Genomic DNA, 21756 nt, shown 5'->3' on the forward strand with positions numbered 1-21756 from the left:
ACAAAGTTCACTTGGTGCGAGCTGGGATCGAACCAGGGACCATATGCACCAAAAGTGGGCGCTCTATCTCTGAGCCAACGCGGTTCTAAATGTCTACTGTCAGAATGATATGACCCTTTCTTTCAGTATCAGGGGGGCACCGTGACCCGCCCAGTGATAGAGCGCTTACCTCTGGTGCATGGGGTCCCTAGTTCGATTTCCGGCTAAGTAAGTTTGTGGTGGACAACATCGTGTCCGTGGGGTTTCTCTGGATACTCGTATTTCCTCGAACTTTATCATTCCACAAATTCTGTCATTTCATTCCCTTGCCTTAATCATTCTTTTCCCTTAGGCTAAAAGGCATAATCGTGGGACGTTAAACTGAAATATTTCGTTCTACTTTCATTTTCTTTCAGTATCAGTTTCTTCTCAATAAATGGCATGGATCCTGTAGCAGCAACAATTTTAATGTTTATATTGTTTTTTTTTTCTATTATTATTTTCTCGGAAACTACGCATGACCTTTTACACTCATGCCGATCATTTTGTTCAGCTTAAGAGATGCATGGTCAGGTATAATAATATGCCTCATTTTTGGTCTTTTGTTAACGCTAATAATCTGGTAGACTTAAAAGAAATCAACAGTCGGGATTCTTTGTGGTGATACGTTCTCCATTGCCTGCCTCATTTTTCCGTACTTACACATACATCACAAAAAGATTCTTGCACTTCAGTAGCTCACCCTGATAAATTACCAAAACCTGTCAACTCTGCCTGGAATTCCGCGTATCGCCATGGCAACACCGCAGAGACTCTAACCCCTGCCCTTCTCGCCTTTCCCCCTCCTTCTATGTTACTTTTTCCTTTCCCCCCTTTTGTCCACCATCATCGCTGAAAAACCATCTCGTACCGTGCCGTCACAAGTTCGCCTGTTCCATTGACGCGACGCAGCTCGGTTCGTGACGGCTCAGCTTAGCTAGCGTAGACCTTCGGCTGGGTTGGTGCGGCCTTGGGTCTTCTTTTTTTTATATACTCGCTTTTTCTTCAGCTCTCTCTTTTTTTTTACCGAGCGCTGTGTGATCTCTCTCTCCCTCTGTGTATTTATATATATATGTGCGGTGTGTGACTGCATGAGTGTGTGTGTGTGATTGGAAACCCAGCGTAACCGTACGTTGACGGGGTCCCCGGGCACGCCTGGGCCGGAGGTTGTAAGCGGGACGAGGAGAGGAGGGTGAGGTACAAAACTGTAGGCGGGGTTGAGCGAGTTGGTTGCTTAGTGATGTGATGTGAGTTACTACATTTCCCGTGTGGCGGCGCTGCTGTCTTTCTCCAAGAGCTGATCTTCTACACCAGTACTTGGTGCCCGCTTGTGGGAGTAAGGTGGATAAGTAAATTTGTAAAGTCGGCCAAGGCGGCCACTGTTTAAAAATGTCAACATATTATTAATTGTTTCACATATTAAGTGTCCGTACGATGTAGTGCCTGTATATAAGTGTTCTGCGACAAAGAAAGTACGTTTACTCAAGCGTCAAGACAAAAAAGTAGTGTTTAGACAAAGGATGTCAATGTGAAAAAAAAAAAAAAAAAAACTATTAGTGATAATATTAATAAGAAACAAGACGGAACATGTTCTTGTGGTTAGTTCAACTTGGAACAGCATTTCCTTTGTACTGAAGGTAGGTGTCCTGTTCAAATAATTCGTAACTAATGCAACAAATAACAGTACTTTACTTGTGTCTTGTAGCCTGTTGCGTGATGGATTAATTCTATTCCGTTGTATGTCTAGCCAATACTATATTCTAATGTTAGAAGCTTAAGTGTATGGCGTAATAGAAATATGTTGGACATCGTTTAGTGAAACGACGTATTTTTAAGACCAGTGTATTATTGAATTACATATTTCTGTCAGTGTGATATCATTGGAATCATTACGCTAATACGCTAATCGTAAGATTATATGAATTTTGGTATTGGCAAATGAAAAAATTTTAAAGTTACAATATCAGATGTTAAGATTATGGTATTCAAGGGAGTTATAATATCCCATCATCTTCTGTAGCGAAATTTTATAAGCGGAAAAATCCAGATTTATCAAATCTTATATGTTGAAATATAATCAGATCTTGGATTATGATGTTTATTGAAGCAGACATGTATTCCCAAGAAAGGCGAAAAAAAAACTTGAGCACAAAATGAACAGCTTATGTGCTTATTTTTCTCCTTATGAGCTTGTACTCTCCTTTTATACTGAAACTTCAACTATTGCAAGTAAACTCTACATGTTAAAGGTACCATACCATAGATTCGTTGCGTGTAACTGAGACATGTTGCTGAGAAAATCACGCTGACAGTATTCAAACCCGGATCGTCCTGATTCCGAAGGAAGATCAGTGATCGTATAACATGAAGGTTAATAGAAACAGATAACATTTCAGTTTTACACCATAGATGGATTAGGATTTCGGCATCTAAGGCCATTTACCCCTTCACGTTTTAAGGAATGACGTCCCTATGCGGGTAAAGGAATCGGCCTGGAACCTATAAATTAGATACCACCCCGGCGTTTGTCCGGTGTAAATGAGGAAAACTTCATTTAGGGTGGCTGGCCTAAAAAGCGTTTTACATTTTTTTCGACCGAGTGCCATCACCGGGAATCGAACCCAGGACTGCTCGCACCAAAGGCAAGAGAGTTAGCGACTATGCTACGCTGGGCCACATACGCTGTACGTATAAAATGACCTTAGCTAAAGGGAACGGATTACTAATTATCATAGAATCGGTGGAATGAAAATGTTGCAGGAAACGAAAACGCACGGATACAATCATTAGCCGCCTGCAAGGAAGTGGGGGGGGGGGAGGCGGCGGGCGGAATTACTCTCAAGTTGCTTTTCAAAGAGAGTTAAATTCTTCGAAATGCGCGTCGAAACATTACGTATGCTTACTCAAATACTATAATGTTTTTATATAAAATGCTATAGTATGTTTACCGTTGTATTGAGTTATGGAGTTTGCATAAATAATTCTTTACCTGTGGTGTTATGTGTATCAAGGCTTTTGTATTCACTACTGAACTTAGTTTCCTGTCCTATGTTCCTCCCCGCCCTAGAAAAAATCCCGCGGATGTCTCTGAATACAATGTAGTTCCCGCTTATTTGTCTTGAAATTGAACCAGGGACCCCACATACCAGTGGTTAATCCTCTCCCCCTGATCCATCGTGCCCATGAGGTTAATTGGTAACGTTCTCGCCATTTCGGTGCTTTACACCTATGTTCAATTCAAGGTGGAAATTCGTGTGGTTCGAATCTCGACTAAAACTTGAGTGCACGTCTTGTACAGACTTGGGAGTTGAAACAAGTTGAAATCCGAAATAAATACGGGAGTTGACATGTAACTTCTCTTTGTCCTTCCCAATCATTGTGACTGGTGAAATATTTTATTTCTCTAACCATTTTGAATATGCTATACATTCCATAACTGTTCGTGTTAACATTAACTAATTCCGTTGCTGTTGAAGGTCGTGTAGCTGGAATCCCAAACGGAGACAAAAGAATTCCGTCCCGTCGGCTGAAGTGAAGATGGCAACAGCGCTTGGCTGTGGAGTGCATGGATCGTAGACCGTGATAATAATAGTAAATGATTCCATCCAACTTTACTACAGCCTACTACGGTGGTTCTGGTCAGGCGGTTTTTACTATAGACAACCTCCGAAGCAAGCGGTGTTTCTCGTACGCACCTCATTCTGTCCTTTCAACAGAGGCCTTGGCAACGAGCAACACTTGCGTCCCTGTAAGGTGTGGGGATGGGAACATTTTTTCCCTGCGAATTACATCAGTACAGTAAATTGTGTTCGTTGTGCATCAACATTCCTAAAATTCCTAGCGTAGGAACGGATAAAGGCCCTACTCAATAGCTTATGTCAGTAATAGGCCTATGTGGTAGAGAGAGGTCTGCACGGGTTCGGGCTTAAGCTCAACCCGGTCCTTGGGCCGGACTCGGGCATACAGCACATATATTACTTCTGGCTTGGGCCGTATATTTTTAAGTATAAGCCATATTTCTCGGGCCTTTTCGGGCCTAACTTTGTAAATATACTTCACAATGATATTTATTGGACCGTTTTTTTAACTTTTAAAGCACAACTGCAAAATTAAACCTCAATAGCTTTAAATAAGAATTCAATTTTTCGTTAATTATTAAGTTTCTGTAATTTGGGCTTATTTCGGGCTCATTTGATTACCACACAAGCTCGGGCTCAAGTGCTAAAACATATTTCGGACTAGGGGCGGGCCTCATATTATAAATTCACGGGCCGGCCTGGTCTGAAAATTCCGGCCCGTGCAGACCTCTATTATGTGGTCAGCGTCTTGGCTTCTAACGCACTTTCAGTTTCTGTATGACAGCTGAAAATGAAACTAAAATTGACTTTTTTTTTTAAGATCGATGAATATTCCAATGCTATTATTACTTCCAGAAACATTCACATCTCTGCTTGTCAAGAGTTTGATCTACACCAGGAATGCAGAGGAGACAAGGGGCGCATTATGGATCAGATTATAAGTGTATATTATACGCTTAGTTATTCACAACACGCAAACTTTCTGAAAACAGTGTCTGTTATATATTTCGTGTCATTTTTAAAAGACAAAATGAAAAAAAAAAGTAAATTGATTAAATAATCGGCAATTAAAAAAATAATTTAAATGCCTGCCGTACATGGTAAGAACGAACAATAAAAAGCAGGACGTGGCCAGCAAATTCGGACAGGTTGTTAATAATTCGACGAGACGAGAAATAAGATTGATTCGTCCCGTTAGACTAAGAGAGACGATGATTAAAGCAAGTGCATGATAATTGAAGAATTGGTGGAATGAGATGTGGGAGGAAACGGGAGTACCCCGATAAAACCCATGTCTCCATAATTTTTGTAACAATATCGTCTCGATTTTTAGAAAGATTCTTCTTATCTCGTGAGCAACATTACGGATGGTAACCCTACTCGTACAGAAGACGATATTTATTCCCAGCCCGGAGACATGAAAAGCACAAATTTGAGATATGGAAGCTTTTGCTAACAAAGAATGCGAATGTGTAATATACTTTCAAGCTGGCTTAGTGGTACAACGTTCATCTCTGTGCAACAGGTCCCTAGTTCGATCCCAGACTGTGAATTCCTGTTGAACAACATCGTATACCCGGGTTTTTATCGAACTTCCTCCGTTTCCTTCCACATTCTCATTTCACTAGTTTCATCATATCTCTAGTAGCAAAATCAGCCCAATATTGGAAAAATGGTGGCGATGCGACATACCAATGGTGGCCAAACGTCAGGTTTGGACGGTTTGACAACTTTTTCCCACCCATTTCCCAACCATCTCCCAACATATTTATTTGTTGGGAAAACAGTCAATTCTACTATCGTTGCGTGAAGGTCGGGAGAATAGATGGTTGGCCAACCGTACATTTAACCAACGTTAGGCCAACGTAAGTTTTTCCGTTAGATAGGTTCGCACCGACCATCACCCACCGTTTTGACCAAACCCCGACGGTGGGCCAACCAACCTTGCTACTAGGGATACTACTTTCATTAGTCATCCGTCTCTTTTGATCCACACACAAGGCATAACACTGAGACGTACAGTTAAAAAAAAAAAAAAAAGTTTCCTTCACCCTTTTGTGATCATTCAAAAGTGTGAACCAATGTTAAGGAATTCATCGCTTTGTTTTCCCATTGTATAGACTACATAATGTTTACTCTTAGCCAATGCTTTTGTTGTTGCATGTACTGATCTATAAACAATATTATTACCTGTGACCATGAACAGTTATAAATAATGTGCTATTACAGACGCGTAAACTCAAATACAACTGCACTTACATAATGATTTACGTGTTGTGTAAAAGTAAACCTTGAGCCGGTTTGGTTTGTAAGGAAGTAACAGTAGGCGTGGGTTTTATTATTCTTGAGATAATGTGTAAATAAATAATATATGAATATTCCTGTGTTCACGCATGTCCTAATGGTTGAATTGGGAGCCTTAAAAGCATATTGTACGTCATTCGAGTTCCAGAGAGGACATGATTTTCAATGTTAACCAAGATCATGAGATGTTTAGGGTATGGCTAGAATGGGACTCTTGATTTGGGTAACCACATAGGGTACAATGGGATGGGACAAGGAGGTTCAATGGTATAGATGCCGCTGGACGTTAAGACACACACATGATATATTCCTATTTTGGGGAGCGGGCTGGATATATATATGTTTGATATATATTTGATCCATATTAATCTTCGTGACGAGGCAGTGTGGTTTGGTATGAATGCCTCAAAATGCAGTTATTTGGCGCTTATGTACTCACATGTGTCAGTTTATTTTATCTATGAGCATGTATACATTACAAGACATGCCTTTTTGTTCATTTGCAGTTCAACACATTTCCCAACACCGAGGCTACGACGAGGTCCAAGTTATTTAATCGAGAATCAATACCGAAAATGCGTTACTCGAAGCAAAAACGCTGAGTTGAAAATGAAATGAAATCTTTGAGCTTTACGTCCCACAATTATGCCGGCTAGGCTAATGGAGACGGCGATGATGAGAAATACATACAATGATGGGGAAACGGGAGAATCCCGAGAAAACCCACGAACATGGTGTTTGTACACCACAAAGTTCATCATTTGGCGCGAGATAGGGTCGAACCAGGGATTCCACGCATCAGAGGTGAACGCTCTACCACTGAGCCACTGCACCCTCGAACTCGTGAGTCGAGACGGCCCTGTCTGTAATCATCCATGGTACAAAGAAGAACACAGCAAACAGTTTTTGTCACGTTTTTCATGGATATTTCATTATAGGCGTTGTGTGTTGTTGAAACTGATTTTAACAAGTTCGATTCTTTATTGCAAGTAAATGAAGAATTTACAAATACAGTCAGTTTCGGGTAATTTTTTCTCCTCCGTTGAAGACACAACTTATTAATGTTAATGTATTGAGTAGATAGTGAGAATATACCATAACGGCCTTGATATATAATAATAATGAAAAAAAAACAGGCTTGGTAGCTTTCCAAAGCGTCTCCATGGCCGGTGGGAGGTGGCGTCACTCATTGTATACGAATCATCGTGAGCGTTTGTTTGAGTAAGCAAAAGGGTATTGGCGTGTGTTGTGTGACCGTTGCGTGATTCGCCATTTTCTATTCTTAGGTTCTTATCGTAAAACTGTAGTTATAAGTGATTGATATCAGGTTGCTAGTTGCTAGCATATTCAAAAAAGGTGGGAATTCTATTTTCGCTGTTGTTGAATAGTAGCGTCGCTGGTCTAATAGCTAGCGCTCGCGCCTTTGATGTACAGGATCCCGGTGGGACAGCTCCTAGACAAGCGTTTCTCAACCACTGTGTCGCGAGATTTTTTTTATGTCTTCTAAGATCTTTCGCAAAGAAATTATCTTTAGACTAGAATAAAAATTTATCGCCAATCGACTTGTCTTCCAAGTTTAAAGCTGGAATGTTTGCTTTTAGCGCTGTTCATTTCTCTTTGGAAAGAGACACTGGACACAGAAAAGTAATTTCAATAACACGATTCTTGGTGTTTTCTTCCCGATTAAAGTTACAAGAGTCTTACGTAATTTGCTTGTGAGATTAGTATCTCATAGTCGTTTCATATTATTTTTTCTTTTTTAAATGCATTGTATGTATTTTTATGTACTTCCTGTTTTGGATGTAAGGAAAAAGTCACATGCAGGGGTGTCGCGAAAGTTTAAAACGTACTTTGGTGTATCCCAAAGGGTGGGTGGGGGGGAGATAGAAACGCATTACGGTGGTTTAGATTCCACCTTAAGCTGTAGGCCCACGCAGGCCCGGATTAGCCTAGGCTAAGTAAGCTGGAGCCTAGGACAGCGTGCAGCCTAGGGACGGGATATTTGACTCACTCTTCCCCTCGTTGTATATTACAGAATAATTGAGTTTTGTACTAGAAATTTTCCATATGGGTTAGGGTCGAGAGGGTATTAGAAATGGTTGGGGGGAAAAGAACATTTTAAAATATAATTAAGAAGAGGAAGAGAAACTAGTTAAGACATTGGCTAAGAAAGAACTGTATCATGAGGGACATGTTAGAGAGTATAGTGATGCGAAACAGAGGGAAAAGGCGAAGGAGACTACAAAAATGGATGATATCAAAACAGCAAAATCGTACGTAAAGACGAAGAGGTTAGCGGAAGACCGTGGACCATGGAAGCTTCTCACTTGCGGCAAGTGACTTGCCAGTAAGGGCACAATACACATGATAATGATAATGATTATCAATATTGTCCAGCATATAGGTCTGGGTGTGACCAACTAGCGGGGCGAAAAGTCAGACAATGGCCAACGAATTACACATATTTGCCATCTCCGTCTACATTCATCCGATTATATCTGAAAAGGAAAAAAAAGAAAGTAATTTTTAAGATCAACCATTAAATGTTCTGTCACCATGCCAGATGAATGCATTCAGTACTTCAGTAAACACTTATGAGGCGCCACGTATAATTGAAATTATAATTCCGTGTTTAGTTTAATCATGGTCACTAAAACTTGAAAAAATAAAAGAGAGCAGCTAACATGGATATTAACTTATTGACATAAGTTTTCTGGAAATTACATTGCATTCAATGAAAAAAAGAAAGAAAATTGATTAGAATGACATAAACATGTGGAGAGAGGGGAAAACTTTCCGTGTTACTCTTTGCTTTGTTCCCTCTTAGAATATAAAGACGCTAGTTCTCAACAAAGTGGTTAAGATCAGTAAATAGTCTGAATCCAGGTGAAAATGGTGTTTGAATACTCTAGAAATAAAATCATTATACGATACTATTTTTGTTTTATTTTTAATGATACTAGCTGAATCTGCGCTATTTACATAGCGCACAGTTCTAATATAAGCGTGAATCTCCTTCCCACTTCTCACTAGGCCTATATCTGTACAAGTTCCTTTACGAACACAAGTAAAGGACAGGAAGACTCTCAAAGGGAGTGAATTGCTATAGACAAACATATAAATATAGTATTTTAATATATAGAATATTGGGGGTGAGTTTGTGGCAAACTTGGATAAGTGATAGATAATACCAAACGCAAATATTTTTTCTTATAATTTCATATCCGAGTACGCCTCACTATGGGTCCACAAACCTTCGAAGTTACCAGCTTGCAATGTTTTGTCATTCAAATTAAAGCAAAACGCCTGAAATGTCCATCAACCCGCTATACGTAGCTTCTGTACTGGTTGCCTATCACAAGGGTATCAACGTAGTGGCAATATCAAACTAATAGGGTCGTTTCGACGACGCCTAAAATGTGGAATAGAAAAATAAATACCAACTTTCTGAAGATTTGAGTGAGGTCTGGACAATCTACACAAAACTTTGGAATCTACCAGCGAAAACGGCATATTTCTAGCACTTGTGGTTTTCGAGATCTTATTGTTGGAAATAATTGGCCACAAATATACAAACGGAATTGAACACAATCTCATGAACTTTTGAGTTTTTAACGTCCCTTTCAGCAGCGAGCTATATGAATATAAGCTTTCTTGACCACAAAATATAAATCTAATATATAATATACAGATAATAAGTTCAGTGATATAATATTCTTGTGATATAATTGTCATGTTGTAGTGATATAATATGCTTGTTATTTTAATGATATTTTCAAAAGTATCAATAGTTTAGTTTGGGAAATAGTTTTGCTTGGTATGTGTAGTGAAACACTTCAGTCGGGTCACCCACGAAAGTTTTCTTCCCCGGCTCCCATTGGGATTATGTTCTCGTGAGGAAGCCAGATCAGACTATGTGTATTAATGACGGTCCCCTTAATTCTAGAATTCCCTTTCCGCCCCTGCATTTAGGACTAAGGGGAAAGTTCTGTGTAGTCATTGTGTTATATCCATTAATGAATAATCAAAGTATGTAGTGACGAAGCCATGCATTATACACAGGCACGCATCAAGAAATTTTTGTTGGAAGAAGTTCCAGCTTTACGTGGAGGGATCTAATACTACGTTTATATAGTATTGAACGGGTATTATTATGCATCCGAAAAGACCCAGTAATTGTAAAATACTTCCATCTATATTTTCAGGAAAAGATTATAGAACTTATTTGTTTTTATAAGAGAAAGAATATAGATGAAATGTAAGGCTACACCAATCATATCCCTGTTAAAGCAACTATAGTTTTATTGGGAAAGTGTACAAATGTAGGTTGAGTTAGGAAGTTTTTTGGAGGGGGTCCGAACCCCTGATCATACATATTAACATTTGAGTTAGGAGAAAAACGAAAGGAAGGTATGAAACGGAAAATTTCCTTAAGTCTGCCTTATGCCCTTTTATAAATATACGGAAATTATCCATAAGTCTGCGCTAGTGGGTTAAAGTGTCAATATTACTACAACAGGTGTCCTATAGCTAGTAATTTTCTTATCTGTGAAAGGTCATTTTATGTTTGTTTTTTTTCATTTTTGTTTATGCACCAATAAGCTTCACACGCAGCCATTTTGAACGTTAAAGCAATGGTTTAAATATAAATACGAGAGACATGCAAAAGGTTCCCGAAATTTCGTTGTAATTATTTATTACCACAATGTAAATCACTTAATCGTCTTCAAAATGGGTTTCTTGAGAACGCATATACACTTCTTAGACCGCTCCTGCCATCGCTGGAAACAAAGCTAAATGTCTTGTTTAGGTATGTTCCGAAGTTCAGCCATCGCCTTGGTTTAGATGTCTTCTACAGTGGCAAAAGGTCTATCGTTGAGGCTCTTTTTAATCCAGAAATCTGCCTTTCAGCGTTGTTTCCAGCAATGGCAGGACCGATGGAACAAATGTGTGTGTGTGTGTGTGTGTGTGTGTGTGTGTGTGTGTGTTCTCAAAAAACCCATTTTGAAGACGATTAAGTGAATTACATTGTGGTATAACAAATAGTTACAACGAAATTTCGGGAACCTTTTGCATGTCCCTCGTAAATATTTACATGCAGAGAACCTAAAATGAAATGTTTAAATACAAATGAACAAACACTACATGTTCACATACAAAACAAGGAACCTAATTTTGAGCATAATATCATTGATGGTAATTTCCGAACGTTGTTGTAGCACATGTTAAATAATGGTAAAATGTTCAATGATAAACATTTTCCTACCCTGCCACCGAGAATGCGAAACGATTGTGCCTGGCAACTAACTGAACAATGACGTGAAGAGTTGTAGGAAAAGAAAAAGGAGAAACCCCTCCCTTCTTTTGCAACGTGAATGATTGGGAGTAAGAGATGGTGGCCTTTGTCCTCGAACTCCAACCTCTGCCCGCGTGTAGTCCCGTTTTATTTTTTCAGGCGTCCGCTTATCATGTAAATGTGCTCAAGTGCATAAATATTGGGATAATGTCTTCTCTAGGTTCATTTGTTTTCATTTGCAAGTTAGAAAAAGGTTTCGCTGGAGAGATAGTCAACCTAATCTTGTGTTCTAAAGGAAAAATAGATGTGTGAAAGAATATACACACACTGCTCTGGCTTAGGCAATATTTACCTACGCCAAATGCAATGCCAGTAGCGATAAATATATTTGAAGAATATCAGTTGTTTCAGGGCTGGCTATCTCCTCCCAGGCTCATTCCCCTTCTAAATTCTCTTGTAAATGTAATAAATGTAATATCTACTCTCTCTCTCTCTCTCTCTCTCTCTCTCTCTATATATATATATATATATATATATATATATATATATATATATATATATATATATATATATATATATATGTGTGTGTGTGTGTGTGTGTGTGTGTGTGTTTTGCTTTTCAACCCCTCCCCTTTAAGTTTCCTTTTGTATTATTAGATCAGACAAGTGGGACTATTCGTACGTCCGTTACTCTGCACGATAACTCTTCAATGACAACAAATATTGGAATTACTTTTTGCAGTAGATAGCTAAAACGATCATCTCAGTCAAGTTTATTTATGAAGTTAATCCGTTAACATTTTAACGGGTAACGGTGATTTACGTCCGTTTCTTAGTGGAGTCAATCCGTTAACATTCTAACGAATAAAAGTAACTTACTTCCGTTCATTAGTAGGGTGAATCCGTTAAGGCTCCGTCATACGAGCGAGAAAACTTAAAACCGAGGAACAGGGGTAAAAAGGGCGTGATTTTTGAGATGTTATTTGCGTGGCTTTTACCACTGACGTAGCAGATACGTCACGAGATTGACAGATTCTCTCAAGCCAAAATCCCTTGCACCGCCGCAATGGTCAGAATCCGAGTCAGGAAATAGTCCGTACATTCTACACGTTGAAGCCAACGGCTCAGCTGACGAGAAAGTCTTGGACTTGGGGGTGAAACAAGCTATTCTGTGTGGGGCGAGTGCTGCGGAAATTGTGGTGTGGGCGAGAATCCGTGAAATCCCGGCGAAGACCTCTTTTGTCCTGTGTGCTCGCATATATCTGCTTCGAAATGCAACGGGCAGGGGGAGGGAGAAGTTGACACTTGCTTGCAGGGGGTAATGCTGAAAACCTGTTTGGCTGTGGCGCATAGAAGAGCCAGTTCGAATTGTTCAAAGTATGCGAAGAGAAAAGAAGGGTGAGGGCAGCCCCCTGCAAGATAAAACCGAAAACTTTCTGACGACCCATAATCAACATTCTCCGTAGCAGAATGGTAGATAATTTAATTATAACTAGGGCAAGTATGTATATATATATATGTCGGGAACAAAACAAAATACATTAGCTGTCCATATAATGAGAAAAATAACGCTCTTGACTTTCATCGTAAAAGTATTTTTGGCATTCTTGCTGTTTGCCTTTTTAAAACTTTTCTGCACATTTTTCACGCTTTTCAGTTTATTATTATTATTATTATTATTATTATTATTATTATTATTATTATTATTATTATTATTATTATTATTATTAATAATAATAATAATAATAATAATAATAATAAGAATAATAATAATAATAATAAGAAGAAGAACGCGACTACAGTTTCCCTATTGTTTTTCCACAAGTCGATATAACATTCGCACTATATAAAAACTGCACTACAGTTCAACAATGACCTCTCGTGTGAACCTATAATTTTGTTTCGCTGTATCAAACATATCATAAAAGTATTGCGTAGGTATAATTTTACGTTGCAAGGAGACGTACTTTAATTCAAACTTATTTTGACGTACTTTAATTCAAATATTTGTAGTAAATCTCAGCTAAGGTACAGTGAAAATAGCATATTTTAGAATAATATTTGACGTCATAATATATTTTAAGGCTCTTTCAGTGCATTTTCCACGTTTATGACAAGCATTTTTCTTTTACGCGTTTTTAGTTTATCGTATTTTTTAAAGAGCGAGTCGTAATTATAGCAAATATCTGAGCTCTAATTACAAAAAAGACTGCTATATCTGTGAATAATATGTTAAATGCATACAATCACCAAACATTCATGAAATGGAAACCACTGTGTTACACACTTTATTCAGTACGTGCAATGGTTGCGTTTCCGAAAACTTAGGATTCATCTCTTAAGAGGCCCATTCACGGTCCAAGGTTTGCGCAAACAAGGCTGTTTGTGCAAACAGTTTGACCGTGTGTGGCGATGTATGAACTGTTTGTGCAAACGTTTGTGCAAACATTTTCCACATCGAACTCGTTCGAAAATTGTTTACACGAACATGATGTTTGCGCAAACACGTGGACCGTGTATGGGCATGTTTGTGCAAACACGAGCTTTATTTCCGAGTAGGAAGCCTAGTGTACAGACGATTATTTCTTGCGCTATGGCGTCAATGAATAGGAATCAAGAATTCTGGCGAGAATTTATTGTCCTTTATAGAAATTTACCTGAACTGTGGAAGGTAAAGAGTGAAGATTATAAAAACAGGAATTTGAAAAATGCGGCATATGAGAAGTTAGTGAATAAAATGAAGGAAATAGATCAAACGGCGGACAGAGAGTCAGTGAGGAATAAAATCAATTCACTTCGTTCTGTATACCGAAGAGAACTAAAGAAGATAAATGCAAGTACAAGATCTGGAAGTGGAACAGATGACGTGTATGTACCCTCGTTGTGGTATTTTTCCCATATGGACTTTCTGAGGGACCAGGAAATGCAATTATACGGTATTTCGGATGAAATAATTGATGTGGAAGAAACACTTTCATTTAATATAAGTAGTGGTAAATTTGTGCATATGTTATGATAGATATTTTCATTTGTGACCTTGTTCTCAACCAAAAAAAAAAAAAAAAAAAAAAGGACATAGGCTTCATTCTTCACACCGCACCATTTCAAACGTGCCTGTTGGTAACAACAGTCGTTGTAAATACTGCTAATTTCAATAGTTTCTGGAGTTCACGCCTTGGCGGCCGTCGGTGGGGCCGAAGGGGGTGGGATCAACACCGAAGCGCGGGAGTTCCAGCAATGACATGATTGATAATCTGCATGACATCACGTAACAGGCATTTTCCAGCGCCCAACGCCACCGATCATACCTCCACTGAGCATAGCAGAACGCGGAGTTTTGTTGCATTCGTACAAAAGGTTTTGTGTGTACAAAAGGTAGTTGATAAGATATATATATATATAAAAAAATCCTTGACTGAATGACTGCAGACCCATTTTGCAAGAAGTTTGTTACAAACAGTCGCTTTGTCATTTCATCAAGCAATGAGCTCACCAACACCAAGAGACAAATTTCGTCTACTCTAGTACCCAATAACATCTGCCAGGGTGAAAAACTTGATCAGACAAAGGTCATAAGCTGACATTGCCAGACTAAAGTCTAAATTAGAGCAATCTTACGAACAGAAAAAAAAAAAAAACTGTAGGGTAGGCAGTGGCGGAGCTACTGCCTCTGCAACGGCAGGGAGGCCCAAGACGTAAGGAGGCCCTGATTATATGTGTTTTATTTTAGTCAGACATGAAATCGCAATCAAGAAAAATAATTTTTGTTACTTCCGTTGAAAACTATACGCTCTATTTTACCCTAAGATTATTGGTTTTGAGCGGGTATAACACCTGATTTTGTCATTCCTGATGTGATCAAAGTTGGGGAAAAAGATATATTTATTTTTCTGAGTAAGTTTAGAACTACTTTCGGAACAGTTACAGTCCGTTTGGCTACAAGTCTGAGGAAATTTAATATATTACAAAATTTATTTGAAATCAAATTAGATTTCACAACAGTATATGCGTATGTAACTCGTAATCAAGAGATCATTAGGAAAATAAGCAACATAATATTTTTCCAGAACTGTCACTGTCAATCAGCCGTGTACACATACATATCCTCGTTGAATTATAAGTGTAACAATCATGAAAACTCCATTCACATATATTATATTCAGTTTTAAACAATTAGTATATAGTCCTAATTCAAAGTAGCGGTAATATTCTGATTATTACATGTAGTTCCTTGTGTTTACATGGTGTCATTCATTGCCTGACTTTGAATGTCTGTGCTGGAAAGAAACATGAAATGCTTAAATTGTTTTATAGGTCCTAATAAGTCCTGGCAAGACTTTTCTGTATCTGTGTTTGTGGGGAGAGGGCTGATTTTGAAGTTCCGCCACTGAGGGAAGGTGCTATTTATATAGCCTACTATACATTAACGTTAAACAAGCTGCTTCAGTGGACATGCTTACGCGATTAAACTCAAAATTGAACTGAAGTTTGTGCAAACAGTTGTATCGTGTATGGCCGAGTGTTTGCGCAAACACGATGTTTGCACAAACATGATGTTTGCGCAAACCGTGGACCGTGTGTGGGCCTCTTTATAGGATTCATACACGGTCCACGGTTTGTGCAAACAGTTTAACCGTGTATGGAGCTGTATGAACTGTTTGCGCAAACGTTTGTGCAAACATTTTCCACATCGAACTCGTTCGAAAATTGTTTACACGAACATGATGTTTGCGCAATCACGTGGACTGTGTATGGGCATGTTTGTACAAACACGAGGTTTATTTCTAAAGAGGCCCATAGATGATCCACGGTTTGTGCAAACATCATGTTTGTGCAAACACTGTGTTTGCGCAAACATTCGGCCATACACGGTTCAACTGTTTGCACAAACTTCAGTTCAATTTTGAGTTTGATCGCGTAAACATGTACACTGAAGCAGCTCGTTTAGCGATAGTAATTGCTTGTGCTTTGAAAGCGGAAAGACCTGCGAAACCAAAACAGAAGAAGAGGATGTGGATGAAAGAGTGGTTCAAGAAACGGTCTAAGTTTAATCATCAAAATTTACTTAGGTAATATCCGAACTTGAGATAAGTTCGACTGTGGACTATAAAAATTATTTACGAATGGATTCAACTACATGTGGTGAAATACTGGAAAATTGATTGTATTCCTCACTGACTATCTATCCGCCTTCTAATCCGCGGCCTCACACGTTTCTATAATAATTTGTCCAAGCGTCTGGAGTGCAATGGCTGTTTCAAATTTAAGTCCTCGTACGTGTTTCCGCACGCAAGATAATGCAAAGTGTCAAAGAACCTCTGCTCGCGAGATAGTGCATCTTTCATATTTGTATCTTGTTCTCGAATAAGAGGAGTACCCATTTCCAATATTTCACCAAATATAGTTGAATCCATTCGTAAATAAGACCACAGTCGAACTTATCTCAAGCTCGGCAACAACCATGTAGCCAAGGGGGGTTTAGGGGGGTCAGGATCCCTCCTTCGAGTCCAGAAATGAAAAAAAAATAAGGGAAGATTAAACAAAATGAAATGAGAAAAAAAGGATCAGCGTTAAAAATAAACTACAGGAAGTTTTTGGTTACTCTTTCTCATGAGGAAATTTGTATTACTTGCAATACATGGTGGCGAGGTGAGCGAGATATCCTGGAAGAGACAGGGAATTTCTATAAAAGTTACGGAATTGTCAGAATTTCTGCTACTAGTCAGGGAGATTTCAAGCTTCCGAAAGCATAGTGCTGTTGTGTAATTGCGTGGACATTTTTTTTTTAAATCATAATTTTTCATCGCATCCTTACAGTATCAAACATGTTATTTCAAAAACAATTTTCTACTGCTCTTTTAACATGTTATTTGGAACAGACAGTAGTTGACGGAATAATAAAAACAAAAATTTATGTGCAAAGAAAGTTCTGTTAACATTTGATTCAACAGAGAAAGAAACGCAAATATAGTTGAGTTGAGTTTAGTTTATCGTCCTTTTCAGCAGCAAGGCTATATGAGACGTGGACCTACTGATTAACGTGGAATCCAAACCACATGAGCTCCCGCCGGGAAACGAAGGAACGCAAATATTGTAAAATACTTTACAAGACATTATTGAGTATGTACTGTTTATAATAGTGAATATGTACTTCTTATAATAGTTGAGGTCATAATGAAAGGAAAATTGTTATATTTGAATAAACTGAGGAAGGACCTAAATATTGTAAAATCTTCAATACGTTTTATTATTATTATTATTTTACTCGAGATTTCTTCATACTTTGTTATTAAATACTTGACAACATATCCTCATTTTATTGTTCTAACAAACCGATATATGTTGATAGTAAAGTACTTTAGATTGATCGAGCTCCTGGGCCTTCAGAATTTCAAGTCACGCCCCCGTTACGAAATCCTTGCTAAACGAACCAATATACTGTATGTTCGTAAAAAAGTTTAGAATGATCGACCACCGTATTTCATATCATGGCCCTTCCCCATTACGAAATCCTGGCTACGTGCCTGTCGGCAATTAAATTTTGATGACTATAAACTAGATCGTTTCTTGAACCACTCTCTCATCCACAACCTGTTCTTCCTTTTTGGTTTCGCGGGTTTTTCCCCTTCCATGCACAAGCCATTATTATAGCTAAACAAGCTGCTTCAGTGGACATATTTACGCGATCAAACTCAAAATTGAACTGAAGTTTGTACAAACAGTAGAATCGTGTATGGCAGAGAGTTTGCGCAAACACAGTGTTTGCACAAACTTAATGTTTGTACAAACCATGGATCGTCTATGGGCCCTTTTAGTTTTGTGCCATAGTAGTTATGCCCATGGGTGGGGGATGAATGTAGATCGGATTACATTACACTAGAACAGGGGTGTAGCCAGCAGGTTTATCTAGGAAGGGCAGCTACAATATACAAAGGTTAAAAAATTTGAGGCCTGAAAAAACGGAAAATTTTAGTTTCCGTCCGAAAAAATCTATATCTTTTTAGCTTTTTTCTTTTTTTCTCCATAAATATTATGTACCAGGTAGTTTTTATTATGCTTAACCAAGAACTACTACCCCGAAAAAAACATAAATTTGTGTATAACTATTTCAATTTAAGCCCTTGTACACAGAACCTATCTACATAAGACTAAGATTTACTGACAAAAATATTTATTTATTATTCGTGATTAAAAAACACCATATTTTTTTATTAACAGCTATATCTCACTTCCTGTTTTACACCAAGTAGCAAAAAAAAACAAAAAAAAAAACTGCAAAACAGAATAAAAGCGTTTTTCATCAAATTTTCCATCCAATAAAAAAATTTTTTTAAAACACTAGTTATAGCATATAAAAATATAAAGTACTTATAAAGCAGTTTAGTACCATTGTTTTATGGCAGTATTTATAGTACCTTGTTAAAACGTTTGTCTTCAAACTGTCAATAAGTCAAATAAATTGTGTAATCTGCTGTCAAAAAAAGTATTTTTCAAAGTCCATATGTTTATTATGCAGTTTATGTTGACACAAATCTAAAGAAGAATTACACACTCGAAAAATTATAAATGGTATGCAATAATATAGTTCCATTATCTAAACCTTTTCCTTTAAATTTGAATATAATTGAAGCACAAGTTTTTTTTTTTTTTTTTATTTGGGTTAAAGAAGCTGCAACTTCCGTAAATTATTAATTATATGTACACTTTGTTATTTTTAAATAACTGAAGCGAAGTAATCTTAGGATAATGTTTTAGAAGTCGGTCATTTGTTGGATCCAGGAAATCATTTGCGGGACACGGATCTCTTCTTTTATATTTTTGATTTGATTTTAATTTAGCGTCCCGTTCAGCAGCGAGGCTATATGAGACGTGGACCTACTGATTAACGTGGAATCCGAACCACATGAGCTCCCGCCGGGAATCGAACCCGGGTCTCCCACGCCAAAGGCGCGTACCCTAACCGCTTAGCCACGAGAGGGCTCTCTTCTTTTATATTCTTTCCACCTCCACTTTCCCGGGTTGTGTAATCGCCGAAGAACCCATACGCAGAAATATCTGCAGAAGATAATCACTATTGGGTTAGGCACGATTTCTTATAACTTAGTACAGGTACAAGGCACTGACTCAAATTTGTATCGGTAACAGGTATCAGGTAATAGATAGCCAAAGTACTACCCAAGATAGGTACTGTACATGTACTGACTAATCAAAGTACCTAAGGTACTATTCTAGGTACAAGATTCTAACCAATTATCTCCCTATCTGGAATAAAAGTAATAACAGAATTCGTCAAATATTAAATATTTAATAATAATTCGGGGTGCAGAATATACTGATTTATTTTACTTGTATAAGTAATAGTTCCATATGTACAGTACATAATAGTGTTATTATTAATTTGGTTTCCTTGAAGCACAAATGACAGAAAATTCAAAAAAAAAAAAAAAAAAGAGGGGGGAGGAAAGAAAAGGAAAGCTATGCTTAGCTACCAAAAAAGTAACAGATTGCAGAAAACTCCAGAATGACGTCAAATTTCACCCTTCTGGAATGTCAAGTTTACAAAACTGAAATGTCAAACGGAGTGACAATCCTTTCAACGTGTCACTAAACGGGTGTCAATGTGACTAAACAAAAGTTCAAAAGAACTTTTTGTGTGTGAGAGAGGAATAACCTCCCAAAATTTGCTTATAGATCTTGTAACACCCTGTGTATTATTACTAATTTAGCTTACGTCAAGTACAAATGCAATAGAAATGCGAGTTCCAAGAGGCAAAATATATTACACTAAACAACAAAAACATTTGAATCATTAGGTGAAAAAGGAAAAAAAAAAAAAAAACATACGTTTTTAAAATTCGTAGGAAACGTTCACTATGTAATACAATATTAATAAGTTTAAAGTGTTCCTATCTTTCCTCACATTTAGTTTTGTAAGCTCCATAATACTTTTAAAAACTTAATAAAGCTATATGTACATGTACAGGGTGTTCCAAAATGTATGCGACAAACTTCGGGACGTTATTCCGGACACAATACATAATTTTGAAACAAACATTTGTAAATAGAAAAGATATGACTTCGACAGTAATTTAGGAAGCCGCACTCTCTACATTGAGTAGTTTTAAAATTATATTCCCTTGAAATTCAATTTCCTACGCATTCGGCATCTTGCAGCTCCGAAACTAGTTGTACTAAAGTTCAAAAAGTCTTTCTTTCGTGTCCGGAATAATCTTCCGAAAATTGTCGCATAGGTCTTGTAACACGTATTATTACAAATTTAGTTTCCTAAGAACAAATCACTTAGAAAGGAGACAATTCTAACAAACCGCAAAATATGCTATTCTACTACAATAATAAAAACACCTGAATTAGTACGTGAACAATGAAATAAACACATACACGGGAACACACACAATATATATACCCCACCCAAAAATTTTGAAAAATATATAAACGCAAGAAGGTACAATAAAGAGTTTAATATATTTTCCATTATTTATATTAATGGTAGATAATTATTTAACAAATAGTATCAACCACTACTGCAAATGTAATTTCCTACTGTCATTAATCAATCAAATGTGTACAGTCGTGTTCAAATTATTAGACTCACGCCCGAAAATGCAAAGCTGATGTTGCAGCCCTAATTTAGGAGTTCTAAAACATGTGAGTTAAGGGTTAAACCACCAATAGAGGATCCTTCATTTGTTTACTGTACAGTTGAAGTGATGATATCACCGTTGAACAGCAGATGACATTAGTGGAGGAGAAAGTTCTGAAAGTGGTGTTTCAGTTGTATACAGCGCAGAGACCTGCACGAACCGAATTTTTCGGCCAGGGCCCGATAAATTTTAAAAGTTTTATTTTCTAACATTTTTCACGGGCACACTTCTTCAGCGTTTGCCTTTATTCTAATTATCGTTTAACGAAAGTCAATAACTATTAAAGAAATGCAATGATCGGCCCCAGCCCGGCCCGGCCCAAAGAAATAACAGAGTCGGAGCCCGGCCCGTGCAGGTCTCTAATACAGCGATTGTGGTTTCTATCAACAAGTTACAGTCTGAAGTGTTGTGGTTGCAGTCGTAAGCAGTTACAACATTCAAAGCGTTCAACAGTTCGAATGGACCAGTTTAAAGTGATCGTGACGTGTTTTGTGTATTAAAATTTTAGTCTGTGAAGTCCTGTAATCGCTGCATAATGTGAAAACCAGAGATCTTTCTCCACGTAAAGTGGAAGTTATCAAAACACTTCTGGCGGAAGGAAGATATACACAACGACAAATTGCTAGTAGAGTTGGTGTAGGGCAAAAATCTTTGAGTAGAATCTCTGTTGCAATGAGCAAAAAGCAAATGTATAAGCAAAAATCTTTCTTATTTTGGCCTTGCTTCTTCCTTGGCTTCATGCTGGGGACTTCAGTAAACTCTTGAAATGCACACGTCAAAAAATATTACACCTGTCACACAATACACACAATAATGCTGCTTTATGCCAGCAGACGTCGCATGCGGATCTTCCCTCGCGAACTACTTTATTGTATCCCTCCGAATTCTACTGTGGGTG

At 37.8% G+C, this 21756-nt stretch overlaps 1 protein-coding gene across 1 annotated transcript in view; it reads left to right on the forward strand.

The window, feature by feature from the left end:
• The first annotated feature begins 1042 nt into the window (after positions 1-1042).
• The window catches only part of LOC145675550 (uncharacterized), a 182512-nt gene continuing 161798 nt past the window's right edge, over positions 1043-21756 (forward strand). The window contains exon 1 of the mRNA XM_081746052.1: positions 1043-1655. The gene's annotated coding sequence lies outside the window, so the exon portion shown is untranslated. The remainder of the gene's footprint in view (positions 1656-21756) is intronic.

The sequence above is a fragment of the Thermobia domestica genome, chromosome 18 (genome assembly GCF_964235325.1).
Source record: "Thermobia domestica chromosome 18, izTheDome1.hap1.1, whole genome shotgun sequence".
Classification (NCBI taxonomy): Eukaryota; Metazoa; Arthropoda; class Insecta; order Zygentoma; family Lepismatidae; genus Thermobia; species Thermobia domestica.